Genomic DNA, 25204 nt, shown 5'->3' on the forward strand with positions numbered 1-25204 from the left:
ATGCTCCTTAGAAGCAAGGATGACAAGACTTCATCTTACATACTTTAGACATGTCATTAGGAGGGATCAGTCCCTGGAGAAGGACATCACGCTTGGTAAAGTAGAGAGTCAGGGGAAAAGAGGAAGACCCTCAACAAGATGGATTAACATAGTGGCTGCAACTATGGCCTCAAGCAGAACAAAGGTTGTGGGGACAGCGCAGGACCGAACAGTGTTTCCTTCCGTTGTGCATAGGGTCGCTATGAGTAGGAACTGATTTGACGGCACGTAACAACAACAGCAGGATGACAGTGGCTTAGGAGAGGGGTGGTGGAGGTGTGGTATATTCTTTAATATTCTAGTACTAAAATATTGAAATCATATTCCATTGTGACCATCATTGCAGATGAGAATGTATTTTTTTTAAAAATACAGCGGGTAATGCCTACTTAGGTTCCTTTCCAGCCGTTAGGGTAGTAGGGTTTTGTGATAAAACGACTTAGTATTTTGGGGCCATAGGGTCCTACCTAAGAGGTTACATGAGACATCCTCTCTGACAGGCCTCCACTCTCCAATAGTGACTCAGAGCCCTTACCTGCGAGAACATGTCCAGGTACCGCTGAGCCACAGTCAGGGCTGATGCTGGGGAAAGGGCGCCACCTACTGACCAGCCATAGCCACACTCCTTGCTGCAGACACCTCCCCTTTGGTGCTTGGTTCAGGGGAGGTGTGCCCAGAGAGGCTGGCCCCAGAAGTCCAGAAAGTTCTCTGCCAGTCCCAGGAGGGCCCGCCATGGTCATAAGGGTATAGCCATACACAGCAAGGTGTTCTGAGTGCCTATCTTTATAAGACTCTCTTAGGAAAGAGTTCTCCTTTGAGGAAAAATCAACAACCTCTTGCAGAAAACGATAGAACTCATATTTGGCTGCTGTTACACAGAGCTGTGGTCCCATCACACAGACTTCAAAGACAGTTGTGTCGTTAGGGGAGGGGAAGGAGAAAAGGGTGAAGTCTAGGGATTAACTCCATTTTAGGAGCCCTGGCTGCACAGTGGTGAAGAGCTCGGCTGCTAACCGAATGTCGGCAGCTCGAATCCACCGGCCGTTCCTCGGAAACCCTGCGGGGCGGTTCTCCCCTCCCCTATAGGATTGCTGTGAGTCGGAACCAGGTCGACAGCCACTGGTTCGGTGTTTGGTTTTGTGGTGAATCAGTTTGTTGTTAGTCACCACTGAGTAGGTTCTGACTCAAGGTGACCCTATAGGATAGAGTAGTACCCTGTGAGCGAGGTTTGATGTGGTGAAATCCACGTGAAATCGTTCACTACCAATTAGTAAGTAAGCACGAGTAAGCCTGTGCTTACCTTGCCTACTGGGTCACCTGTCCCTGTCGGGGTTTGTAAATTCAAAAAGAGGCTTTGATTCTGTTGGAAGGTGCTGTGGGGTTTGGAGAGAGACAGATGCCAGCCACACCTAGAGGCAGAATCTTGAATGTGGTGAAAAATTGTGAACTTGCTCATGACAGATGATCTGGTAAGCAACTGAAGCCCGGTGCTTACTTTGCCCATTAGGTAATCCACTCCTGCCCAAAGAGATGATACTAACAGCAATGCTCACATGGTGGTGGGCACCGTGCTAGCTGTTTCTCACTCCCACAGGTCAGTCATTGATTCTCCCCACAGCCCCAGGAGGTAGGAACATCACAGGCTTGGGAGATGAGGCTGAGGAACTTGCCCCATGTCCCCGCCAGCTGGTAAGAGTTGAGATCTGAACCTAGTTCTGTCTGGCTCTAAAATCAGTGTTCTTCTCCTTGTCTGTATGGAGACCAGAAGACACCCCCAGAATGGAGAACAAGTCCAAATCTCCTCTAGACAATGTTTTTAGACAAGGATCAATTCTCAGATGATTGGGGCGCCCTATATGGAGAGAAGTTGGGTCAAATACCAACATCACAATGCCATTTACTTATTTCAAAACGATGTCGGCAGAATGGAAAGTGCTTTAGAGATCTCGTGTGCTGGTCAAGTCCTCCTAGCACTCCAAAAAACACTCGGCTGAGGCCCGAAGGTGGGCCATCCCGGGGTGCCACCTCATTATGGGAAGTCCTTGGTTTGCTCACATGCTTGCAAGATGCTGACGGGCTTCCTCACAGGGCTGGAGTCAGCCCCTCATGTGTGTGCTTCTTCACACACAAAACTGGCTGTGGAGACAGACGGGGCAGAGCCAGTGATAATCGGTGCTGAGACTAATGAGCGTGTTAGGGATTTAAGTTTGCAAATGAAATTCAGGAACTCCACCACGACTCTCCTGGGACCAGCGGTGGAGGAGAAGGAGGGCAGGCAGTATGCTGGGCCCCAGGTCTATGAAAGAGGCATCTTGAAGCTTGTAGACTACATAACTAAGTTTCTGAGTTTCTCCTTATCAACCATTTGACTGGAAACTGCCTGAGTTTGCCTGCCTTCCTACCTAGCTACCTACCTGTTGCCATCAAGTCAATTCCAACTCATGGTGACCCCATGTGTTACAGAGTGGGACTGCTCTGTAGGGTTTTCTTGGTTGTCATCTTTACAGAAGCACACTGCCAGACCTTTCTCTTGTGGTGCCACTGGGTGGATTTGAACTGCCAACCTTTAGGTTAGCAGCTGATCGCAAACCACATGTGCCACCCAGGGACCTTCGAGCTTGCCCAAGAAGACATTATTAATACAGTATGGGGGGTGGGGGGCTTACATTGAATAATCCCATTTGCTGTTCAATTACATTTTTACATTTTTCTAGACCACACGAGTATGTCCATAGGAAATGTCTCCCCCCTCTTTTATTAAAAACCAAAATGCAAACCCATTGCTGTCCAGTCAATTCCAACTCAGGACGACCCCATGTGTTACAGAGTAGAACTGCCCGGTGGAGTTCCTAGATGTGATGTAATCCTTCCACTGCACCAGAGGCTGGAAGGTCTGTTTCAGGCTGACTCTATGTGATGTGAAATGAGAACAAGGGTGCGGCAGAATCCAGATATGGAAATCCAGTCTTAAAAACAGTCTGATGGTTTGGCACTCGCAGGATAAATTGGTCATAGCTTTCAACAACTTAGATCCAAGCCAAATGCTATTTGCGTTGAGACAGTGATTCAGGGGCCGTATCTTATTTGCTTCCTTTGAAAATAGAGCACAGGCATTTTTCCATACCTTTGAGAGAAATCTTTTGGCGACCACGCTTATGCATTCATTGTATATTTTATTGAGCCCTAATACAAAGTTCTACGTCTCATCTCGAATGTCTCTTCTGGAGTTATCCCAGCATCCCTGAGCTGAGTTGCTTGTTGCAATGATGGTCTCCTGATGTCTTGTGAAGACGGAGGAAAAATTGGCCAACTGGTAAAGATAAAAAAGAAATAAGAGTAAATGAAGGTTTTCAGAGGATTATAAAGCACACGTGTGGAGCCTTTATGTTCAGAGTGAGAGCGGATATGAGTGCGTGTCTGAATCAGCCATCCAAATAGAGTTCTAGACTGGACCAGGCTGAGGCGTAGTGAAAAAGTAGCAAGGTTTGCCTTTTGTGGCTTTTCTGCCCCCTTGTCTGGATATTTATTTTCTCATAACCTGCACCTCTCTTCTTTTTTCAACCTACTTTCCCATCCTTTGCTAACTTTAGTTGTTGTTGTTGTTGTTGTTAACTGCCATTGAGTCAGTCCTGACTAATGGTGACCCCACGCACAATGGAATGAAACGCTGCCTGGTTGAGCGCCATCCCCATGACTGGTTGTGAATCCACAGGGTTATCATTGGCTGGTTTTTGGAAGTAGATTGCCAGCCCTTTCTTCCTAGTCCATTCTAGTCTAGAAACTCGGCTGAAAACTGTTTAGCATCATAGCAACAAGCCAGCCTCCACAGATAGACACATGCTGACTACACATGAGGTGTGCTGGCAGGGAATTGAACCCTGGGCTCCCACATGGAAAGCATGAATTCTACCACTGAGCCACACTGCCTCCTAACCTTAGTGAGAGAATCAGAATTGTCTGGTTTCAGCACCCACTTCAGGACTCTTCCATACACTACCTGTCAACTTTTACTTCTACTCCCCTTTCAAATGCGTGTCTTCCTTGTCCCTGTTCTGTGAGGTCTTGCTGGTCAAGGAGGAGTTCCAGGGGTAATTATGGTCCCCGGGTGGCACAGGCAGCTTGTGTTGGACTGCTAACCTAAAGGTTGGTGGTTCAAACCCTACCAGGGGTACCACAGATGAAAAGCCCTGGCAGTTTGCATCAGTTAAGATTGTAGCCAAGAAAACCCTACAGGGCAGTTTTACTCTGTAATACACAGGGTCACCATGAGTTGGAATTGACTTGAAGGCAACTAACAACAATGCTCTCTAAAAATTTACAAACACTCAACTGGCATAACACAGTTTATAAAGAAAATGTTCTCCATCCTACTTTGGTGAGTAGCATCTGGGGTCTTAAAAGCTTGTGAGCAGCCATTTAAAATACATCTATTGGTCCCATCCTGTCCAGAGCAAAGGAAAATGAATAAAACCAAAGGCACAAGGAAAACATTAGTTCAGAGGACTAATGGACCACATGAACCACGGCCTGAGCCCAGAAAAACTAGATGGTGCCCCGTTACCTCCACCAACTGCTCTGACAGGGAGCACAATAGAGGGTCCCACAATAAAGAGGGAGAAAAATGTAGAACAAAATTCTAACTCAAAAAAAGAAAAAAGACCAGACTTAATGGTCTGACAGAGACGGGAGGAAACTCTGAGACTATGGCCCCTGGACATCCTGCTAACTCAGAACTGAAGCCACTCCTGAAGTTCACCTTTCAGCCAAGGATTAGACAGGCCTGTAAAATAAACAATAACATGCGTGAGGGACATGCTTCTTGGTTCAATCAAGCATTCAAGACCAAAAGGGCAACAGCAGCCAAAAAGCAAAGACCAGAGGCAGGAAGGGACGGGAACCCTGAACGAATGGACGTGGGGAACCTGGGGTGAAAGGGGAAAGGGGGAGAGAGCTGACACATTGTGGGGATTGCAACCAATGTCACAGAACAATTTTTGCATACATTTTTGAATAAGAAACTAATTTGCACTGTAAACTTTCATCTAAAAGCACGATAAAATTAAAAAAACATTACTCAGTCAATCCTTGATTATAAGGCACAGATGATACAGTTTTTGAATGGTTTTCTCATTTTGCTTTGTTCACCTAACAGATTATTGAGTTCCAATTACACAGACAGCGACGGATTTGGTGTAGGGGATCTTGAAGAGAACACAGCTGTAAGTCTAAGGGATGGGAGACTTGTATACAAAGAGTTAAACTGCACGACAAGCACCAGAAACAATTCGGAAATGACGCAAGGCGATTCTCTTTTATCTAACAAATGCTTATGTCGTGCTTTCTGTTTGGAGACACTGTTCTAAGTGCTTAACAAATATTAACTCATTTAATCTTCCGAGCAGTGCTCCAAGGCAAATACGATCCCTACAGTCATTCCTGGCCTGCAGAAGAAGAGACAGGCACGGAGAGGTTAGGTCGCTCAGCTCTTAATGTAAGGCCAGGGCTGCCTCTGGGGCCTTGGATGGTCTGGATACAGCCTCCCCAGAGTTAGGAGACAAGGGCCAAGTGTGAGGCACAGACAAGCGCTCTGAGTTGGACGGCCAGAGCCATCGCAGGTGAGCTGAAGGGGTCAGGAGTGCCTCATGGCAGCAGTTCTCAACCCTGGCTGCCCATCCGAGCCCCCTGGGAAGCCTACAAAGTCCAGATGCCCAGATCCCTACTGCTGTTGTTGCTGAGTAGAGCCACTCCATAGAGCTTTCAAGGCTGTGACCGTTCAGAAGCTGATCTCCAGGCCTGTCTTCTGAGGCGCCTCTTGCGGGGGGAGTTTAAACTGCCAGCCCCATCCCGGGCCAATTAGATCAGGATCTCTGGAGTGAGGTCTGGCCAATTGTATGAACTGCTCCTCCAGGTATTCTGAAGAGTAGTCATTGTTGGGGACCCTCGCAAGGAAGGAGGCCCTAGGACTAGATCCTACAGGTTGGGGGAGAACTCAGGAAGGAGGCGGGGAGAGGGTGGTCCAGGTGGGAGATGTGGGGGGGTAGAGGACCAGGTCCCTCCTCTCTGTTCTCTCCTCTCCTCCCCCCACCCAGCTTCTGTATCTTCCTCTTGACCCCTTCTTCTTCTCTCTCCTGCTCTGACCTTGACTTCCCCTCCTTCCTTCCTTCCTTCCTTCCCTCTCTTCCTCTTCCCTTCTGTCCCTTTACCCTCCCCCTTCCTGCCTCCTGCTAGCCTCTCTCTCATTTCCTCCTTCTCCTGCCCCACCCTTTCCTTCTACTTCTCAGCTTTTTGGTCATTTCGCTTAACCCTGCTCGCCTTCCCCAGCAGAAGGCGGCAGAGTCAAGGCTCTCAGCCCAGTCTCATGCCCAGTGGCAGTGCTGCAGAAAAAATTGAGGGAAGGACCCGGTTGGGTATTTCAGTTGCCAGCGAGTCAATTCGACTCACGGAGACCCCATGTGTGTCAGAGTAGAACTGTGCCTCATAGGGTTTTCAATGGTTGATTTTTCAGATGTAGATCACAAGGTCTTTCTTCCAAAGCACATTTGGGTGGATTCGAATCTCCAACCTTTTGGTTAGCAGTGGAGCACATTAACCATTTGCACTACTCAGGGACCCCGCTGACAACACTATTAGTATTTTAAGTGCTGATAAGAATGTTAGTGGGCCCTGGAGCTCACGGTACCTGCCTCTGAGAGCGAAGGGAGAGGAGAAAGTGGAAGGCGTATTGGTTTTCTATGGCTGCTGTAACAATTTACTCCAAACACAGTGGCTGAAATGACACCAATTTACTACCTTGCAGTTCTGGAGGTCAAAACTATGATAAGGGGCTCACTGGGCAAAAACAAGGTTTTGGGAGGGGTGTGTTCCTTTCTGGAGGCCCATTTCTTTGATCTTTTCAGCTTCTAGAGGCAGCCAGATTCCTTGGCTTGTGGCCACTTCCTCTGTCTTCCAGGCAGGCAGTACCCCCATCTCTCTGATTAAAAAGAGGCACAGAGACGTGGAGGCCTGGGGAGCATGCAAGGCAAGCTTGGAAGAACTACCTAGTTCAGTATCATCAGGGGTGGCAGGTAACAGGTAACATGTACTATTTATACAATGTATTTTGTTCTTAAGTTTTACATATAATTATGTTTACCACATATCTCATCAAAACACCTTACAATAAGCAGCACTATATGGAGGCAAACGATCCTAGTGGTGCAGTGGTTAAGCTCTCAGCTGCTAACCGAAAGGTTGGCAGCTCAAACCCTCCAGCGGCTCCGTGGCAGAAAGATGTGGCAGTCTGCTTCCATCAAGATCACAGCCTTGGAAGCCCTATGGGGCATTTCTACTCTGTCCTATAGGGTTGCTATGGGTTGAAATTGACTCGATGGCAGTGGGTTTGGTTTTGCATATGGAGGCTGCACAAAGTCACAGTAAGGGCTCATGCCCTAGAGTCATAGGGAGTAGGCTCCTGTCCCAGCTCTGCCACCTATTTAGCTGGGAACCTGGGGTGTGTGATGTAACCTTTCTGAGCTGTGTTTTCTCGTGTGTACAACAGGAGCACTAAAACCTCCCCATTGCTGAAGAGTCGATTCTGACTCATAGCGACCCTGTAGGACAGAGTAGAACTGCCCCATGGGGTTTCCAAGGAGTGCCTGGTGGATTTGAACTGCTGACCTTTTGGTTAGCAGCTGAACTCTTAACCACTATGCCACCAGGGTTTCCCTAGGAGTACTAGTAGTACTAAACTCATAGGGCTATCATGAGGATTAAATGAGATCATAAACCTCAGGCACCTCGCTCAGCCGCTGACCCATGATAGCAACCAGCTGCCATCGAGTTGATTCCCACTCGTGGTGTCCCCATGTGTTGCAGAGTAGAACTGTGCTCCATGGGGTTTTCAAGGGTGTGACCTTGTGGAGGAATCCCTGGGTGGTACGAACAATGAACGCGCTCAACTGCTAACCGAAAGGCTGGGGGGTTGGGTTTACCCAGAGGTGCCTCGGAAGAAAGCCCTGGCAATCTACTTCTGAAATATTGCAGCCGTTGAAAACCCTACGGAGCACACTTAACTGGACAGCAAATGGTGGTGGTGCTGATGGACCTTTGGGCAGCAGATCGCCAGGGCCTTTCTTCTGAGGCAACTCTGGGTGATTTGAACCACTAACCTTTCGGTTAAGTAGATGAGGGCTTTACCGTTCGCTCCACCCAGGGACTGTACATTATGTTGAACGTGTGTGATCGTTGCTATCGCTGGACTGTGTCGCAAGCTGATAGCACTTTATCATGACGCCCACTTGGTGCTGGAAGGAAGAAAAAGAAAGAAGGAAAACAGTGACAGGAAGAGCATTCTGACCTACGCACCATTGGCGATAACATCATTACTATTAAGTTCAAATCGTCTAACTGCTGGGCCTCAAATTCAATCTAGAATCCAAGGACGCCGTGCTCCTGGTACCTATGCCAACAACCCCAAACGGCATCTATAGCTAGCGTTTGAAATGACATTTAGTTATGAGACAGAAGGCAGAAAGGCGTGGGGGAGGGGAGGTGGTCAAGGCCAAACGGAAACTTTCTGAAACCAGATCTGTTGCCATCGAGTCAATTCCAACTCAGGGCAAACCCCATGTGTTATAGAGTAGAACCATGCTCCATTGGGTTTTCTTGGTGATAATCTTTAGAGATGCAGATCTCCGGGCCTTTCTTCCATGGTGCCAAGAGCCAACCGTTTGCACTACCCAGGACCTGAAACTATCTAAAGTACGGTTGGTTAATAGCCACAGCAACGATGGCAAAAATGAATGGAACTCAGGGAAGCTTGGGCAGGCACTTACGTACAAGTCCTTTTTTTATTTCTTAATGGCATTGTTGTATCTGGGAATGAGAAAAAGTCCAATTTCTATAGGAAGTTGGCAATGCATATTTTTCCCATGAGGTGCTAAGTTCTGGGGCTACGTTTGTTAACCAGTAACCGAGAACATGTAAAAAGGGCCTGGCTTTTCAAGGCAGTTGTGTGACAACCAAATGGATAAGCTGCTCTAGCTGACCCCCCAAATGTTGACCAGCTGGTCTGAAAGGGGCCTTGTGTTACTACTGGGGGAGTGGAATGTCTCTTGATTAATCTCATACTGACCAAATGGTAGAAGGCCCCTGAAGACGGCTGGCGCCATAACTTGGTTTTTAAAAATAAGCAGACTAAAATGATGTCACAAAAACTTGAATATACCTAATAGGTATATTTAATATTTCAGGTGTCTAGTTTATCTTCATATCCTCCATGTGCCTTGAACATTTCGTTGCTGTTTTTAGGTGCCATCGAGAGGGTCTGACTCACGGCGTCCTTATGCATACAGCAGGAGGAAACCTTTTCCAGTTGGGCTCAGTCTTCATGATTGTTGGTATGTTTGAGTCCACTGTTGCAGCCGTTTGTCCATCCATCTCGTTGAGGGTTTCCCTTGTCTTTGCTGACCCTCTATCAACCATGGTATCCTTTTCTAGTGATTGGTCTTTCCTGATGACCTGTTCAAAGTAAGCGAGCCAACGTCTCCCCCATGCTCACTTCTAAGGAGCATTCTGGTGTTTTTCTTCTGAGGCTGATTTCTTCATTTCCCCCCCCCCCCCGGCGGTCCACAGTATATTCAATATTCTTTGCCAACACCATAATTCCAATGCCTCAACTCTTTTTCTGTCTTCCTTTTTCATTGTCCAGATTTTGCATTCATATGTGAAATGCATATATTTATAAACAGATCTTAGTAATATTTCAAGAAATAGCCCATCAGCCTTTGCAGAATGTTAGAAGCATCTCCACTGGGTATAAAGTAGGGAGAAAAAATCCAGCAATAAAAAAAGACAGAGACATTGCATGGAGCAAAATCTTCCACATTTTGGTCAGTAATGTTTAAAGGAATCCTGTTTAGACTCTGCTTGACAGTCTTGACCTTGGAAGGGAAAAGAGGTATGATGCTATGAATGTAATAAAAACCAAAAAAAAAAAAAAACATACCCAGTGCCATCAAGTTGATTCTGACTCATAGCGGCCCTATAGGACAGAGTATAACTGCCCCATAGAGTTTCCAAGGAGTTCCTGGCGGATTCGAACTGCCGACCCTTCGGTTAGCAGCTGTAGCACTTAACCACTATGCCACCAGGGTTTCCAATGTAGTAGGTATGAATAATCATTTTTTAAGAATTGTATCACCAGTGTGTAAGCAGGGGAGTCTGGGTTGACTGTACTTGTGGCAGATTTAGCAGAAAGATCAACCCAAACGTTTTATTAGGGTATCAAGTGCTGATAACATAATGTGAAATTCGCTGCCTTCACTATTGTGCTACGCTCTTAGGAAGGTAAAGTGGAAAATTTCCACCCTACACATTTAGTTCCTTCTTTAAGTTGGCAAACGCTGACTTTTTCCACGGCATTTCTACATAACTGGACTCTTGCCAGCTCGAGCATGCACGTGTGTGTGTGTGTGTGTGTGTGTTTTCCTAGCTCGGCATAGTATCACTGGTGCTGTTAGCTCAACTTACCTGCATTTGGGGTTAAAACTTGTTTCTTTCTCTAGGCACCTTACTGGGCCTAGGAATCTGATCAGAGTCCTTTGCAAGTTTGTAACTGATTTGCTTAGGAGCACTCAAATGGACACAAATAACAGTTGCTGTGATGCTCTGCTGTGAGACATTCCCACCCGAGTCCACTGTGTTCAGCCGCTGTAGCTATGAGATCCGCAAATGTTCCTATTTTGTACCTAGCTTCATGTGAGCAGAGGTGGGTCTGTGTCACTTTGTACCCTTCTGATGCTGATCCCTCCACTCGGAGTGGTCTCTTTTGCTTATCAATTCTCCACCCATTCTTTGAAGTCCAGCTGCAACAGCCAAGCTACTCTACCTTCTGTTGCAGGAAATTATTCCTGCCTTTCTCCTCCCTGCACACTGAATTGTGCTTCTGTGACACGGGTTACAAGATGCTTTGCACTTATACACCTGCAGTGTGCTTTGCACACATTCAGACAGCATGCACAGTTATTTTGTAGCAACACTGAAAGTACTCTGGGCTTCTAGAGTGGCAAACTTGGCTCTGCATCCAAATTTTTTTTTTAGTTGTTTTATATATATATGTTTAAATTTGCCAATTTAACATTTTTCAGGTGTATAATTTAGTGATGTCAATAATGATGCTGTGCAGCTGTCACTCACAATCATTGCTGAATTTTCCTGTCACCGTAACCCAACTCTCTTTAACTGTTTTCTGAGCTTTAGCTCCTTGCTGATTTTTCATGGTCATCTCATGCAATTGCTTCAAGGATTAGATGAGATACTGTACGCGAATAGCCACCATTTCTTGCTGGCTTGCCATATCCCAGGAGGCACTGGGTAACAATCTCCCATGTACAAAGACTACAGAGGTTAATTCCTTTATTTCCAGTCCTTGGATATGGAAGTAAAGAGCAGGTGCACACACACACAAGGTAAGTCTCCAGAGAGGGCAGAGACTGCCTGGGCTGCAGTTGCCCTCTGTCTGGCTGAAAGGCTGCAGGGAGTGATTCCTAGGTAAGATGGGAAGCTCACAGTGGGGGGAGGGGAGTGTCATTTCCTTTCCCACTGTCTCTTTTTGCTCCCCCTTCCCCTCCCCTGCTGACAAGTTCAACCCGGGGGAGATACAGACTCATTGTGAATCACTCCAGGGTTGTACTGGTGGTATGCATTTGTACCATAACTCGTGGAATACGAGGGCATTGCAGATCTATCTTCTTGGCCAAGAGAAAGCCAAGCAAAGCACTGTAGCTCTTTAATGGCTAAGGTCTTCTGAGGAATATTAGAGGCTCCTGACAAGCCTATCTGAAGAAACATGACATTCCCACCCTTGGACTCACCAATGAAGAGAACTTTGGGGATCTCCACGTTGATGACTCATAACTTTCCCAGTGTTTTATTTCCATGAGCCATGGATTAAAGTAGGGTGTAGCCCTGTATTTGTGTCTTCAGCTAAGCTCTTCTCACTTCTCACCAAGTGGAAAGTTTTGGAAGCTTCTGCAAGTCCCTAGGATACCATTTCATGATTCAAAACCATTGTACTTCAAATGATATTTGAGGGATGGTGGAAAGTTTTTTTCCCCCCCCAGCCTTCACCCAGGCTTGTCTTGTTCCTGGGGAGCACCCTCTACAGCATCCCGTGTAGCAGAAGAGTCTGGAAGAACAGAATTTCCCATGATGCACTTGAAGAGTCAGTGTTCCCATCTTGCTCTGCTCCCAAAGACTTGCGTGAATAAGGAGCAGTTTTTATGCAAATGTCAGGCATGTTGCAATAACTAGCTACCATGGAGTAGTCATGGCAATTCCCACCACTTGAGTTCTTTGTTTTTTGTGATGTTGCTGCATGCCTCATTTTATGAGGATTTTCTTGTGTGTGGTTGAACCCATCTCTTGCCATCTTGGGCTTGGATACTTGTATTTCAAAAGAGATGAGGAAAAAAGAGAGAAACTGGGAAGACAATCGAATGACACCTTCTGGGTACTAATTACATTATTTCCTCCCTCCATTTCTACTGACAGATATTCTAGTGATTAGTATTCTGATGAATCTCTGTTCTAAGGAGAAGGGGGAAAAAAAAAGGCCATTGCTAAAGGGAGTCTTAAAAAGAGAAGTCAAGTCTTAAAGCAAAGGATTGTGAAAACCTGACTCTTGTGTGACGTTTATGCCATGGATACAGGTCAACTCCAGGAATATTTCTTCTGAAATGAGATAAATGAAAATTGCCAAAGATCTCAGTGGTTTGTTTTCTGGGGTGAGTCATTTGTGTAACTGAGAGCTTTCATCTTGATCACAGGGTCTACTACCTGAAAGTGCAGTGCCTGTGACTGAGTAGTCCCAGAAGGGAACATAATCAGCTGCTACAGAGTCCACCCTGACTCCCGGTGACCCCGTGTGTGTCAGTGTAGGACTGTGCTCCATAGGGATTTCAGTGGCTGATTTTTCAGAAGATCACCAGGCCTTTCTTCCCAGGTGCATTTGGGTGGACTTGAACCTCCAACCTTTCAGTCAGAGCCAAGCACGTTAACAGTTTGCACCATCTAGGGACTCAGTTTACAAGGACCGGTGAAATTCGAAGTGTCCTGTGAGACCCTAATTCACTTCACTCGGGGTGAATCATACCCCTCCCGCAGAAAGGCCTACCTGGGGGCTACTGCGTGCCTCGCAGATGTTGATTTCCAAGATGGAAGCTGTGTACCTGCAGCAATGCTTGTGGGAACCATCAGGAGTGGGCCTTCTGGCGACCACCTTTCGTGAGCTCTGATGGGTGGAAGCAGAAGGGCTGAGAGCGCCGATTAACCAGTAAGCAAGGTGTGCACAGGCTTCACGGTGTTTACTTACTAATCTGTAGTGCACAATTTCACATGGGTTTCCCCACATGAAACAAGTGAAACTGTGCACTACAGATTAGTAAGTAAAGTAAACACAGCAAGCCCCGGCATACCTTGCTGATTGGGTAACCCATCCCTGGCTGAGGGTCAGAGTTAGGCAGAGTGAAGGCGGAGGATGCTGAACTCTTAAGGAGACACTCCACTCCACAGACGCTGTTACCCAGCGAACGCGCTTCCTCTCCCGGCAGCCCGTGTGCAGAATCTTACACTCTGCAACGTTTCCGTTGCCTTTCTCTCTTCTCTGCTTATACCACTCGCCGTCCGGTTCGGTCTGACTCGTGCCGACTCCATGAGTGTGTGAGAGGAGAACTGTGCGCCACAGGGTTTGCGAGGGCTGATTTTTCAGTAGAGTGCCGGGACTCTCTTCTGAGGCACCCTCTGGGTGGACTGAACCACCGACCTTTCGGCTCCTTAACTTTTGCACTAGCCGAGACTCCTCTAGCTTTTACTTTAAAATATGCCAAAGGCATCCTTTGAGTCTCACCTATCAAGTTTCTCAGTTGTCCTGTGAATACAGTTTCCTATATAGAAAGACCCTTTTGCCATTTTTCACTTTTTAGTTTCAACTCTCTCCGCTGGGTATTTTCCCTTCTTATTCGTCACGATTTGACATCAAACGCTGAGGAAACTCTGACACTTTTTAACGTTAAAAAAAAAAAAAAAAAAAGCTCAACAAGTAAGGCCTGGAAGAAACCGCGGTGTCTCTCTGCCGTATTCTCCGGGGTTCCTCAACTCCTGGAGCTCGGGAAGGCGTGTGTGTGAACGCGTAGACAGGGAGACTTAAGCTGGCCTGAGAACTGGCGGGTCTGGTGACCTGCAAGCCCGCCCCCAGCCCGCCCCCGCCCCCCGGGCGCTCGCACTCAGGAAGCAGCTGGCTGCAGGCCGGCTCGCAGCCGCACACAGATCCCCACTCCTCCTCCTCCCGCCCTCCCCCTGCCCGCTCCCTGCAGCCGCGTCCACACTGCGCCGCTAGGGCAGCCCAGAGCGCGGCGCGCACGGCCACCGCCGCCCCTTCTCGCCCCTGCGCGCCGCCAGCCGCCGGCCAGCTTCGCCCGGGCGTCCCAGGACCTGACCCTCCCGGCAGCAATTAGCTACCGTCCCCGGGCGGCCCCCAGCCGCATCCCCTGGCCGGGGGCGAGGAAGATGAGCAGGACAGGCGAGGCTCCAAGTGGAAACTCAACTTTTTAAAAGCACTGTCCGCGCCAGTGTGCGTGTGCGCGGGGGAGAATGAGCTGATGCCGAGGGTCTCGCTATCCCCTCCGCCTCCCCCGCTGTCGCCGCCGCCCTCGTAAACGCGCGCGCACACCCGGCTCCGGCCCTCGGCGCCCGGAGAGGGTCGGTCTCCGAAGCAGCCGGAGCCCGTGGAGCGCGGCAGGCTGGAGCACCGCTGTCACCCAGCGGGCTGGCCGGGGCAGGAAGGGATCCGCACGCCGGCTTTGTTGTGGAGATCCCGGTTACCTGGTAAGTGGATGCCATAGGAACTTTGCTCGCAGGCGACAGAGGGCGTGAAAGCGGGCGCTGGAGCGTGGAGGAGTGCAGGCGCAGAGGCGCAAACTAGGAGTCGGAGTTTGTCGCCGCTGAGCGCCCCTTTATGGCTACGCGCACCCCCACTCCCGGATTCTCGAAAAGTCCTGTTTATGGAGATGGATTGCAGCGACATACAGTTGGGGTCAAGCTGCGTTGTCGTCCGTTGGGAGAGCACAGTGTTTGGGGGACGGAAATCAATAAGGCTTTAAAGTTCCTCAATCTACTAGGAAGAGTTTCTGTTTTGGGTTTTTTTTTTAAACTGCAGGGGCCAGAGGGCTACAAAGTCAGGGCAAGTGACTAGACGCACGGGGTCGGTGCACGCCACTCCGTGTACCCACTGCAGGGACACTTTGGAGAAGTGGGAAGGGATGGGGTGACTTGAGGTCTGTCGCGCACACGCGGGACTGTTGCCTTTTAAGTTCCACGTGCTCGTGGCATTCCACGGCGGCTGTGGCGGCCGCTCACCTCGCCCCACCCCGCGTCCCCACTGCTCGGGGAGGCTCTGGGGTTGGGGGACCCGTGTCCATCGCGGGGACCAGCCCGGCGCCCCGCAGCCGCCGGGTCTATGACAGCCACCCTCCCACGCCGTGATGCTCAGACACTTTCAGACGCGCACACCCCCCCCCCCGGTTGGTCACCGCGCGTTTATATTTTTATGGGTCCCGACAAAATGTCAGCACTGTTTGGAAAGTGTCTCAGTCTTGGGGACTTTGTCCTGAGCGCGGCTTCGGTCCCTATAAATGACCCTGTGTGTGTGTTTTGAAGTCGGCCCGGCTGTTCTCTGGAAAGCGTGAGTGAGCAGCCGGTGCTTCCTAGACACACACACCTTGCCCCGAGCGCCACTTCCACGTTACTCACTGGGGCTGACAAGTCACCTCGGGGATGAGGAAGTCACCCAGTGTCTGGAAAACTTGGCCCCGGCGGATTTGTCATCCTGTGGATGATTCAATTAGGTACCTGAAGGGAGAAACTTTGGGGAAGGTCGTTTCTGGTTTCGCGGGACCCCCCTCAGAATTCCTGGGGGGTTTGGGAGGCCGAGGGCCAAGCGGGACCCCCCGAGGGTCGGACACTCGCGGGGCGGGGGCGCGGCTCCCGGGTCGCGCAGCCCGGGCGTCCCCGCGGCGCTGTCCTCTCGGCGGCTCGCGCGGGACCCGGTTGCACAACAGGAAACCGTACGAGTTTGTTTTGTTTTGCTTTGCTCGCTCGCTCGCTCGCGGAGCGGCCGGGGCTGGGGAGCGGGGCGGCGGGGACGGTCAGGGCGCAGCGCGCACCCCCGCCCGCCTGCCGCCTCCCCCGCGACCCGCCGCGGCCCGGGGCTGCGGACCCCGGCTAGAGGACCGGGCACCCATGGGGGCGGCGCTCCTCCCGCCCGCCCGGCGCGCCTTCCCCGGCCTCCCCGCCCCCTCCCGGCTGGTGAGACCCTCGTCTCGCCTGCTTGGTGATCCTGCTGCCCCGAGCGTCTACACCCGCGGCGGGGGTGGGGTGGGAGAGCTACTTCCGGAATCGCCGGGAGCAGCGTCCGTGGGGACTGGACTTTTGGGATTGCAGCCCCCTTTTGCAGAGAGGAAGGTCTGCACCCTCGGCCCCCGGCGACCCAGCCAGGCGGCCCCTCCTTCTCCCAGGACACCAGCATCTCTGCAGAGGGGGGTCCCACGGGCCTTGGGGCTGGTGAGCAGAGGGGAGGTCTGCAGCTCCCCCCAGCCGACCGGCTCCCTTCGAGTTCTGGGAAAGAGGAATCTCAGGTATGGACTGTGAAAACTACTCGGGACCTTTGCGATCGCGACCAGATGAGGGAACCGAGACCCAGAGACAGCCGGGCCTCTCTAGCCAGGTGTGGCCCACCCGGGACAAACTCTCAAGGTTCCCAGTTCCCAGTTTAGAAAGTGTTTCTCGGCCTGGGGCTGAACTGAAGACAAATGCTAAGTGTCCTTTCTGCCCCCTCTGACAGCTCTGATGAGTCATGATTTCTGCCTTGGGAGTCAGCTGAGAGGGCTGTTTCCCCCTGTCTCCTTCCCCACTGGACTCCCTTTTTAGATAGGGTTGGAGAGAGAGTTTTGGGTACCAGATTGTGTTGGTTTTAATCTTCTCATTCCTCCCCTCCTCCCTCCCCCAAGTTTGCTTCCAGTGGTGATGGGTGAGGCAGGTGGGCTCCACAAAAGTTTGCAGCAGAGGGATCTGCCCCAGTGAAGGTTGTTCCTGAAAAAAGTTGGAAGCCATGTAGGGACAAGAGTGTGGGATACTGTGTTACTTCTGCAGCTGGGAACTTGCTGAAGTTTAAATGCACTGCCTTACAGTTTTTACTTGTTGTCTGTGCGACTAGACTAGCTGTCACACTGCCTTTGAAAGGAAGGGTAGGGGCACATTTTTTAGTCATTTCCAGAACACCTTTCCTTATTGGTGGTGGCCGTTATTGTTAGTTGCCTTCCCGTTGGCTCTGATTATGGCGACCTTATGTTTAACAGAGCGAATCCTTGCCAGGTCCTTCTTGGTAGTTAACTCCTTTGCCTCATTGTTAGATGACTCCGCAGTCCTTAAGTATGAATAGTTAAATAACCCCGTCTCCTTGGCTCACCTTAGGCCAGATTTCGGAGAACATCTTCCCTCTGATGACTTGATTCCACCCCAGGTTCTTTAATGGGAGTCAGGCTTCAGGGATTGAGTCTTTGGAGTTGGTCCTTGTTTGCTTGGGATGAAGTGGTTATTACCCCGAAGAGGAAAGTCACCTATTTTCTTGATGGAACCAGGATCCTCCTGTTGTTGTTGATGGCCACTGAGACGATTTCCAGTCATAGTGACCCCATGTGGTAGAGTAAAACTGCCCCATAGGATTTTCTAGACTGTCATCTTTATGGAAGCAAGTTGCCAGGTTTTTCTCCCTCTGAACTGCTGGGTGGGTTTGAACTACCAGGGTTTCAGTTAGCAGCCTGGTGCTTAACCACTGGGCCACCAGGGCTCCTTAGGATTTACTAGTGGGTAAAATTCCTACAGGTCCAAAATAGTTAGGGTGGGGAGGTTAAATAGCATCCTACGAATGGCTTGTACCAGCCCTGCCTTCACTTATTTGGTGGAGAGTGGCTCCCCATCGGTTCAGAAGACAGGTCAGTATTCTCAGTGTTTTCTTCTGTTTGTTCCTCCTGCTAGCAAATTAAATCCGAGGACATTCTTTACACTGTCTTGTCACTCTCATATTGTCGTTATTGATCTCTGGAGTTGGGACGTCCATTGTAATTCTCCCAGGGCATACAGAGAAGGGGCATTTATTGAAGGGGATCGTTCAGGAAGTGCCACCTCGTGTGTGCTCGCATCCCTGGGGAAGTCATTTCCTGTGCTTCTCTAATTGCTTTTGGTAGAGGATATTATAAAGAAGGTGGAAATACAGGACTTACGTGTCACTTTTGCCCAAGTTTGGTTGGCTCGCAGACTCAATCAGGACTGGAAATAAGATTAGAGATAAATAGATGGCCCAGATGAAACCCAGGTAGCCAGCACATGCTGCCCCTCTCATTCAGGGAGGACAAAGCTTGTAACAAAGCCTTTGAAATGACACTAACATGTCATTTGATTAAAAGGTGCTCACGTTCCAAGGGTGCCTAGTTTCCCACTTATTTCAAGTGGAGTTGACACAAAAGCCAAGCTTTTTTTTGAAAGAAATAACCATTCAGAAAAGGGCACGTACTTTAAGCTTGATGCATTTTCACAAACTGAATACAGCTGGGTAGCTAGCATCCAGATCAAGAAACAGAATACCCTAGAAACTTCTCTCATGCTTCCTTCTGTCACTACCCGCCCCCAAGGGTAACTGCCGTCTTGACTTCTAACTGATAAATTAATGTTGCTTGCGTGACAAAACAGTGTTTTAGTAGGTCAGATAATTGGGGTTAAAGGTGATTGGAACAGTTTGGCTTGTAGAAATTAGATGGCCGGGCAATACTTAATATGAGAAACCAAACAGAAAACCCATTGTTGTCGAGTCAGTTCTGACTCATGGCGACCCCACTTGTTTAGAGTAGAACTGAGTTTCATAGGGTTTTCTTGGCCACAACCTTTACAGAAGCAGACTGCCAGGCCTTTCTTCTGCGGTGCTGCCAGGGGGGTTCAGACCACCAACCTTTTGGTTAGCATCCGAAACCCATTGCAGTTGAGTCAATGCAGAGTCACAGTGACCGTATAGGACAGAGTAGAAGTGCCTCATGGAGTTTCCAAGGCTGTGAACCTCTACAGAAACAGGCCGCCATGTCTTTCTGCTGTCGAGAGGTTGGTGGGTTTAAACTGCTGACCTTTCAGTTAGCAGCCGAGAGCTTTAACCACTGCACCACTAGGGCTTCTTTTGGTTAGTAGATGAGTGCAAATGGTTTGTGCCACCCAGGAATCTCATAATATAATAGGATGAAAGAAAAACACTAGCGAACTGGAAGCCATGTTTTCTGCCCTAGCGACGGTTTGATTAGGGAGATGCTGTAGACATCTCCCAGGGCAGGTGGATAGAGAGATGGCTGAGGAGTGGCTTCTACCACAGCCCACAATGCAGTGGGCCGCCCTCTGTCACGCGGGCAGCTCCCACAACAAAAGAAGGTGTGCCTGGTCTCAGGGCTCAACTGATAGTATTTGGTTTTCCACCTTTCGCTAGGACTTGTTGTTGTTTGCAAGTATGCTGAGATAACGGCCAGGATAGTGCCTGCCTAGAGGAGCAGTGTAGAGGTTCTGGGCTACTTTTTCCTATTAAAGAAAGGAACAGGCTAGGAGGAGCAAATTAGGAACGTGCAACTGTAATTAAACAGGTTCCGCAGGTCACGGAGCTGGAGGAGTCATGATTGTGTGGTCACACCTCACTTAAAAACAACAACAGAAAAAAACAAACCTGTTGCCGACGAGTCGATTCCGACTCATAGCAACCCTATAGGACAGAGTAGAACTGCCCCATGGAGTTTCCAAGGAGCGCCTGGTGGATTTGAACTGCTGACCTTTTGGTTAGCAGCTGTAGCCCTTAACCACCATACCAGCAGGGTTTCCACACCTTGCTTATACAGTATTTATTCAAGGAGGTGGGTGAGACACCTCACACAGTGCATAAATATACATAAATACAGTATAATAAATATGTAGTATATAAATGTGTGATGATATATTTCATTTATAACTTTTTTTCCGGTAGAAATGATCACTGCAGTATACATAAGTAGGCGAATGTGTAAATGTAGCATGAAAAATACATGTATATGTATGATAATGTAGCTTGACAAATATATATCCAGTTGCCATGGCGTTGATTCCAGCTCCCGGCGGCCCCCGTGTGTCAGTAGGACTGTGCCCCCAGGGTCTTCAGGGGCTGTAATCTCTCGGAAGGAGATGACCCGGCCTCTGTTCTGAGCTGCCTCTGAGTAGATTTGGTTAGTAGCGAGTGCTTAACTCTTTGCACCACCCAGGGACTTTGAAAAAAAAAATACAGGTTAGTATAAATAAAAAAGAAATATATATATATATTTTTTATATATCTGTATATAAGGAGCCTTGGTGGTGCAGTGATTAAAGCGCTCGGCTGCTAACTGAAGGGTCAGTGATTCAAACCCACCAGCCGCTCTACGGGAGAAAGATGTGGCGTCTGCTTCCATAAAGATTACAGGCTTGGAAATACTGGGGGGCAGTTTCACTCTGTCCTATAGGGTCACTATGAGTTGGAATCGACTCAACGACAGTGGGTTTGGTTTAGGGTATTTATTTATATGTATAGACATATATTTGTATAAGGGGCCCTGGTGGCACAGAGGTTAAGCATTTGACTGCTAACCAAAAGGTCGGCAGTTCAAATCCACCAGCCTCTCCTTGGAAACCCTATGGGACAGTTCTACTCTGTCCTTATAGGGTCACTAAGAGTCAGAATCCACTCGACATCAGAATTTTTTTTTTCAAATCTATGTACAAAAAAAAAAAAAAATTATTTTTATTTTTTTATGTACCAGGTGTGCTAAGTATGTATCATGTATTATCTCATTTAATCTTCTGTGCTGCTATGAAATATGTACAATACTATAATTATCCCCATTTTATAGATCGGAGACGTAGGAATTCAGAGTAAGGATCAGGGAAGATCTAAAGTGAGTATGGTGCCTTGGAAGAAAGTCCTGGCAATCTCCTTCTGAAAAATCAACCATTGAACACCCTGTGGAACTTATTTCTTCTCTGACACACATGGGGTCACTGTGAGTTGGAATTGACTCAAGGGCAACTGGTATATCCTGCAGGGCAAGTAGGACCTGGGTGTGGGGGAAGGGTGAAAAAGAAGGCAGGAGGGGAAAGACTGCTGACATGCACTCCAAGGCGATATGTAGGATGAACAGAAAAAAGGACTTAATCTCTGTCGTGGATTGAATCGTGTCCCCCCCAAATATGTGTCAGCTTGGTTAGGCCATGATTCCCAGTATTGTGTGGTTGTGCTCCATGTTGTGATTTTGCTGTGTGTTATCAATCATAATCTCTACCTGTGGTTAAAGAGGATCAGGGTGGGATGTAACAGCCTTGTTCAGGGCACATCCCTGATCCAATGTAAAGGGAGTTTCCTGGGGTGTGGTCTGCACCACCTTTGATCCTACAAGAGATGAAAGGGAAGCAAGCAGAGAGTTGGGGTCCTCATATCACCAAGAAAGCAGTGCCAGGAGAGGAGCGCGTCCTTTGGTCCTGTTGTTCCTGCTCTGCGATGCTCCCAGACCAAGGGGATGCTTCACAAGGACCTTCCTGCAGAGCCGACGGAGAGAGAAAGCCTTCCCCTGGAGCCAGCGCCGTGAATTCGGCCTTCTAGCCTACTGGACTGTGAGAGAATAAATTTCTCTTTGTTAAAGCCGTTCACTTGTGGTATTTCTGTTATAGCAGCACTCGATGACTAAGGCAATCATGTTCTGCCTTGGGCACAACATGAGAGAATTTGTCAGAAAAACTGGAATTAAGAAGACTCTAACTACTCTGTCCTGTAGGGCCTGTGAGTCAGAATCAACTTGATGGCAACAGGTTTGTTTGTTTGTTTTAAGTAGATGAGGGGGTCCTTGGGTGATGCAAATGGTTTGCGCTCAACTACTAACCTGAAGGTTGGCGGTTCGAACCCACCTGGCGACACAGCGGAAGAAAGGCCTGGCTATCTGCTTTTGTAAAGATTACAGCCAAGAAAATCCTGTGGAGCAGTTCTACCCTGCAGCACATGGGGTTGCCATGAGTCAGAGTCGACAGCAACTGTCTTTTTTTTTTTTTCAATTAGCTGAGAGCTGACTTGAGACGAAGAAAGCTGGTGGGGCCATTCTTGTCTGACGTGATCTGTCCAAGGCCAGGAACATTAGTGACTGTACATTCCTTTGGGTGTAGCAAGGCTCGCTGAACTGCAGATGGGCAGATAGGCAAGATCAGACCCTGTCCGAGGCTCCCTGCCACCCAGTTACGAGATCAGACTTTCTGAATCGCATTTCTTTCTGAAATTCTGAGCCAGGTCCACAGGGTCTCAGTTCTAGGCCTGCTGAATGCTGTACAAAGAAAACCAACCAGAGGCCAGGGCTGTGTATGAATTCTTGTTATTCTTGTGTGTGAAGACATGGATTAATGTTTTTCCAGCCCTTCCAGCATGACCAATAGATTCCATTTCTGTCTGTAACTTGACTGAGTCATTCATGTAGTTTTTTTTTTGTTTTAATAAATATGTTGTCATGTTGGTTAAGGGCCTAGTCATTGTTGTGGACATTCATACTTCTACAGTGATGTCATTGAACACAGTTTAACTTGTGTAAAACGTCTGTCCACAAGCAGCTAAAAATAGGTACATTGGTCACTTTTCAGCTAACTGCACTGGAGGGAAAAATCATTTAGCTATCCGTGTGATAGGGGTTCTTTAATTATGCTTGAATGTTTGGTCTCAGTGAATGATAAATTCTATATTCTATTTTGTTTCTAGAATCTTCCATAGGTACCTACTTTTTATCCCGTTGACTGTCATTTAGAGCCTTGCAAATAGCTGTTCACAGGGACTGAATAGTTTTTTACACATCAGTGACAAAGAGCGCTCTTTCCGTTGGTGTTACCTTACTACCTATGTGTCTCTGTGAAGGTGAATTTTTCTTTTTTTTTAAAGAAAAATCTCTGAGCAGTTACTTTTATGTTTCTGAAGAAGCCATTGTATCTCGAACTGTGGCCACGTGGCGTTCACTCTTTGCAACTCAGGTTATTAATTCAGCAGTGACATCATAGGGAATGTGTTCACTTTTCCACTTCAAATTCCTTTTCTCAGGATTTGACGGTTAACTCATGTTAAGAACCCATTTGAAAAACTCAGTTCTCAAAGACAGTTTTGTGCTCGTTTTACCTCCCCCCACCTTTAGTCTCAGCATCAGGAGAGTGGGGTTTTCTGTCCAGGGACTGCTGCCCGCCCCCTGGCAACAGGGAGGACCCATCCTTGTCGATGGCTTTGATCCTGACTCAGTCGATGGGTCGGTTGATCTCTATGGACGATTGCACAATTGACCAGTTGATATTTTGCTGAGTAAAAGACATTGTGAAGGATACCAGTAGTCTAGTGTAGCTCTGCATTATTTAATCCTTACTTTTTATAAAGCTAAAAAGGTGGACTTTTTAGACTTTTTTTTTCTTTCTTCATCACAGCTACTTTTTGGTACTTGTTTTACTTTGGCTGTGTATCTGTATCTGCGGCCGTTCTTTGTAGGTACTGGGCAGGCAGATAACCAAAATGCATTCAAAACTGGCTTTCACTCTCTCTCTCTCTTTTGTGTTTAATTGTGACCTACCATAAAATACATTTTTTCATCTTATCCAGGACACACTACCTATGCATATGGATAAGCAGACATGTACACCCATAAACGCAAATAGAATACTTGACTTTTCCTATATTTGTGGGAGTGTACTGTGATACTTTCTAGTCTATTCTGGTCTGTTCTATTTCCTAGGAAAATGCTTTCTTCACTGAATAATTGATTCCATGGTCCGCCAATGGGTTTCAACCCTCAGTTTGAAAAACTGCTAAATTTACAAAGAGTACTTTGTTAAGCTTGGATCTAGAAACTTGTGGCATATTCTTAAACCTAGACTGGGCTGACATATGGGATGGTTGTCTTTCTGAACTATTGATATTTATCTTCAAAATCTTTTTGGTCCCAGGTTCATTCACAGTTTGTGTGTTTTTTATAGCTGGCCAGGGTAATCCTTAATTATCTTCCCCTCTGTGGCCATTTTCGATAGACCTACAGTTTTGTAAACCTTTCTGTGCTCATTGCTGAGTTAATGACTGGAGCAGAGTAAATGAAACGCTTGTTTACTACTCTTAAAGTAGTAAGCCAGGAGGGCGGGAGAGTTATTTCAATGCACTGAAGGGTGAAAAGAGGATTCTAAGAGAGGTTACTGAACTTTAGTATCACCCTCCAGCAGTATTTTCCCAGAAGGTTCTGAATTTCCTCTAGCTGTCTGTAGTCACCAGCATTGTGTGGCAGCTTCTTAATGCTGCTTCTGATGGTTAAGTTAGAATCGTCTAACTAGAGCATAGATTCCTGAAGTGGATTTGGCCATTTCTTCTCTTCCACTCCCACCTTCCTTCTTGTCTTCTTCCTTTCCTTCTTCCTTCCCTTCCTTTCTTCTGTGACCTGTCTCTATTTACTACTCATATTTTGAATACTGTAGGCATTAATTTTGATTCAAAAGGGCACTGCTAAGTATTTTGTTCCATAAATTTAGAGAGGATTATTCTCATTTTTAAGAAAATTTTGTAAAATATAAAAATGAAAAGAGAAATTAGAATGTGTATCTCTAAGTGGATAGTGAGAGTCCTCAGATAAAACGGTATCAGAGTTTCCGTGAGATAGGATTCATAATGTCCATTATATTAATTTTTTTTTCTGAGTAATACTTGGAAGAATGGCCTGGAATTTCTGGAGCGACCACAAATTTGTCTTCATATTTTTAATTGGTATTACTCAGAACTGAGCCTCTTTGATGTCATCTTATCGGTGATTATACAGGTGTAACACCCTGTAGAGCTTAGTCTTCAGGATAAACATGTTAATCTTCTTGGAATTACCAAGATTAGACCTTGTTGTTGTTAGTTGCTGTCCAGTCGGCTTCGACTCGTGGTGGACCGATGTATAACAGAACGATACATTGCCTGGTCCTGTGCCACCTCCTTCATGACTGTCCATATGTGTGAGCCCATTGTTGGGGCTGTTGCGTCAGTGCAGCTCGTTGAGAGTTTCCCTTG

The 25204-nt window shown here is 47.8% G+C and overlaps 1 protein-coding gene across 8 annotated transcripts in view; it reads left to right on the top strand.

Moving 5' to 3' along the window:
- Positions 1–14737: 14737 nt before the first annotated feature.
- Positions 14738–25204, top strand: part of GLIS3 (GLIS family zinc finger 3) — a 608428-nt gene continuing 597961 nt past the window's right edge. For 5 of the 8 annotated variants that reach the window (XM_049895330.1, XM_049895323.1, XM_049895328.1 and 2 more), the window contains exon 1: positions 16214–16709. The gene's annotated coding sequence lies outside the window, so the exon portion shown is untranslated. Of the gene's footprint in view, positions 14902–16213; positions 16710–25204 lie in introns of those variants that run through there. The other 3 variants (XM_049895332.1, XM_049895324.1, XM_049895326.1) reach the window with 3 other exon arrangements.

Source organism: Elephas maximus, chromosome 9 (assembly GCF_024166365.1).
Source record: "Elephas maximus indicus isolate mEleMax1 chromosome 9, mEleMax1 primary haplotype, whole genome shotgun sequence".
NCBI lineage: Eukaryota > Metazoa > Chordata > Mammalia > Proboscidea > Elephantidae > Elephas > Elephas maximus.